Below are 4,088 nucleotides of genomic sequence, written 5' to 3'. Positions count from 1 at the left end.
GGGAGGAGAGTCCTCAACCATTAGTTATGTAGAAAACACATATATTATAAATTTATCAACTATTTTTTTTTTTTTTTTTGTTGCAATTTTCCAATACAAAGAGGGAATTCTATTTTACATCTTTCTTCCTGTCTTTTGTGGAGGTAATTAAGGTGATATGGCTTTTCTTCCTTTAAATTTTAAAATTTTATGTTTTATTGAGATTTTATTTATAAATTATTTCTAGCCAGGAAGAGGGAGATTGATTACGTATTAAAATTAAGAGCACAAAGATGGACAAGGTGATACTGCTAGTGTTGTTTTGCTTCTCGGCCATTGTGGTGGTCCGAGCAGAAGATCCCTATATTTTCTTCACATGGAACGTTACCTACGGTACCATATCTCCTTTAGGCGTTCCACAGCGGGCAATTCTCATCAATAACCAGTTCCCTGGTCCCAACATAATTCCACCACAAACAACAATATTGTTGTCAACGTCTTCAATAACCTCGATGAGCCGTTCCTCTTGTCATGGTAAGGATATATTTGAAAGTTTTGGTTGTGTCATGCGATTCATAATTAAAGAGTTGGATGCTTTTTCCTTGTATGTAGAAACAGAAAAAGAAAATGTTTTATCAAAATTGAATGATACTTACCAAAAATTACTAAAGTCATGTATGTTCAATATTTCGGAAAGAGAGATAATAATTAGACTAGAAAAATGTACTCCATTTGTGCATGGTTGATGTGATAAGTGCACAGAAGCATAGATCGTTTTCTTCGAGATACACAACGAAAAAGATTTATGGTTTAGTGCACTTGCCACGTCAATCGCGTACAGACCACGAATGTTTTAATGAGTCATTTTATCATTATATATATATAACAATTTCATAAAGAGAAATGAGAAAGTAAAAAAATCATATATATATATATATCTATCTGATTGTTTTACTATTTACTTTTACCAAAAGTCACGGTTATATACCATTTTTTTTAATATTAATGAAAATGACTATATAATGATTTCATAAGGGATTGTCTAGTTGCACACCACTATTTTCCATTTTTTTTTTGGAGTGCAATCATACAAACTAAGTGCAATGGGCAAATTTTTAAGTAATGAAATGTGCAACTAGTCGCTTCCTTCATAATTATTTATTTTATGAAAATATATTGTTATGTATATTGTATGGTCAAATTTGCTATGTACATATTGATTCAGAATCTTTTATTGGTACCCAGACGAGTTTTAGAATATTTATGCATTCGAACAAGTTTATTTGTATCTAGAAAAATAGTTTGTGGTAAATTTACCTTTATTATCCTTTAGTCAAATATTTCAAAATCAAAGGGTATAATGTTAAATTCACTATAAAACATTTTACACATCTGGATAAATTCACCGGGTATGTAAATATTTTAAAAATATATCCAATTGGTTAATTTGGGAAAAAAAAAAAAAAAGTTATCCATTTCCATTTTTCTTCACTCTATTAATCTTGGGAACCCACATTCGATGAAAGGGCATGAAGGTAAATTTATCAATTTGTTATTTTAAAAAATAATAAAATAGGTTATTTAAGACGGTTTGCCTATGTTTTGGTGAATATTTAAGATACCTTTTCAGATTAATGACATGCCTGATCTAACCTTAGTCTCTTATGCAATGGCCTAATTAAATATCCAACTTTCAGCCTCTTAACAAACGCCCTTTATTTTTGGGTTGAAGGAGATAAAGAATTAAGCTTTTGATGATATTTTGTCTTTGTGGGTATGTTAGCAACCTCGAACTTAGATTTGTCTGTTAAATGCATTTATCTTCATGTAATTTGGCAATGTACTCAAAAGTTAATTATAAAAATATTTTTACATAATTGTTTAAAAAAAAAAAAACTTAATTTTCACGAAAACCAAAGTATATTATTTTTTAGGATAATATTGGAGGAGTGACTTTAAAACTCACTTTGATTCATACTTTACTGACATGGATGTGTATCATAGATGCTTTTCATTGAGATATAAGTGACAAGCATCTATCGTTCCGTGCACACTTCTACATTAGCAAAGTGTGAATTGATATGAATTTTAAAGTCACTCCAGCACGAGTCTATTTTTAAGGATGTATACTATACAAAAGAATACATACCACTTCCAGGTGAAGGTTAATGTTGATACCGCGTTGTTAGCATCTCTCCTATTTATATTGATGAATAATAATGGATAATGAATGACTGCAGGAATGGAATCCAGCAAAGAAAGAACTCTTGGCAAGATGGAATGCCTGGGACCAATTGCCCAATCCCTCCCGGCAAAAATTTCACATACCACTTCCAGGTGAAGGACCAAATAGGTAGCTATTACTACTTCCCAAGCTTGTCCATGCACAAGGCTGCTGGTGCCTTTGGAGGCCTTCGTGTAAACAGTCGCCTTCTTATTCCTGTCCCTTTTGCTGATCCGGAAGATGACTACACCGTCCTAATTGGTGATTGGTACTCTAAAGGTCATGACATTCTAAAAACGAAGTTGGATACTAGAGGCTCTATCGGAAAGCCTGACGGTGTCCTCATTAATGGAAAATCTGGAAAGGGCGCAGACAAAGACGAGCCACTCTTTAGCATGAAGCCAGGGAAGACCTATAGGTATAGGATATGCAACGTTGGAATAAAAAGCTCCCTCAACTTCAGGATCCAAGGACACTCTATGAAATTGGTGGAATTAGAGGGATCTCATACAGTTCAAAATGTGTATGATTCCCTTGATGTCCACCTTGGACAATGCTACTCGGTATTAGTGACGGCTGATCAAGCTCCCAGAGATTATTACATGGTGGCTTCTACTCGTTTCACCAAATATATACTCACCGCCACTGTCATAATCCGTTATGCCAACAACAAGGCCCCCCCTACACCAGTGCTCCCTGAGGCACCAGTGGGTTGGGCATGGTCCCTAAATCAATTTCGTTCCTTCCGTTGGAATCTCACTGCCAGTGCTGCCGGCCCAATCCCCAAGGCTCTTACCACTACGGCGGTATCAATATCACCCGTACCATCAAAATCATCAACTCTGCTGGGACCATTGATGGAAAGCTCAGGTATGCCATTAACGATGCCTCCCATGTTGACCCAAAAACCCCACTCAAGCTAGCTGAGTACTATGGCGTAGCTTCTGAAGTGTTCAAATATGACACCATAGCGGACGCACCAACACCGGAAAGTAGCAAACGTGGAATTACATTAGGACCAATAGTAGTGAATGGCACACATCGTAATTTTGTGGAGATCATTTTCGAGAACCATGAGAAAGGAATACAATCATGGCATTTAGATGGATATTCCTTTTTTGCTGTAGCCATTGAACCAGGGAGGTGGAGTCCAGAACGTAGAAAGAACTATAATCTTCTAGACGCAATGAGCAAGCACACAATTCAAGTATACCCTAAGTCATGGGCAGCAATTTTGTTGACATTGGACAATGCCGGGATGTGGAACCTTAGGTCGAATATTTGGGAGAGGAATTACTTGGGACAACAACTATATATTAGTGTCCTTTCACCAGCTCGTTCTTTGAGGGATGAATACAACATTCCTGACTATCTTGATCTTGTGGCATTATCAAGGACTTGCCCAAACCACCTCCCTACACCATCTAACTTGATTCGCATGTCCATTTATCGAACTATCTACCTACCATCTCAATGTCTAATATCGACTCCACACAATCCATACTTTTATATATATATATATATATATATAGATAGATATTTAGATAAAGAAATTGTGGGAAATATTCCAAGAAAATTTTATCCAAGTAGTAGTGAGGTGATTATGCGGGTCTCAATGCTTTCTCATATTTTCTGTGTTCTTTTTTTTTAAGACATGTCATTCTATGTCAAGCCTTACATTTGCATCCAAAGTTACATTTGAGCTGCAATAAAGAGTTGTCTCTGACCATTTTGTAATTTTATCAATCACAATGAAATGCGCAAAAAATGGTTTCATTATTATGTTTTCATAACCATCTTCATATTCATCATCATTATGATGATAATCATAGTTGTCATCATCATCATCATTACCATGGTAATCATCATCATCATCATCATTGTC

General features: G+C 35.4%; 1 pseudogene across 1 annotated transcript; it reads left to right on the top strand.

The window, feature by feature from the left end:
• On the top strand, nt 1-3,772 carry LOC147401541 (L-ascorbate oxidase homolog; annotated as a pseudogene). The gene is made up of 3 exons (XR_015178548.1): nt 1-143; nt 227-513; nt 2,220-3,772. The product of XR_015178548.1 is annotated as an L-ascorbate oxidase homolog (transcript).
• The last annotated feature ends 316 nt before the right edge of the window (nt 3,773-4,088 follow it).

The sequence above is a fragment of the Akebia trifoliata genome, chromosome 5 (genome assembly GCF_017979445.1).
Source record: "Akebia trifoliata isolate Shusen 1 chromosome 5, ASM1797944v1, whole genome shotgun sequence".
Classification (NCBI taxonomy): domain Eukaryota; kingdom Viridiplantae; phylum Streptophyta; class Magnoliopsida; order Ranunculales; family Lardizabalaceae; genus Akebia; species Akebia trifoliata.
Note: the sequence above shows the minus strand (reverse complement) of the source record. Positions and strands in the feature narration are given on the sequence as shown.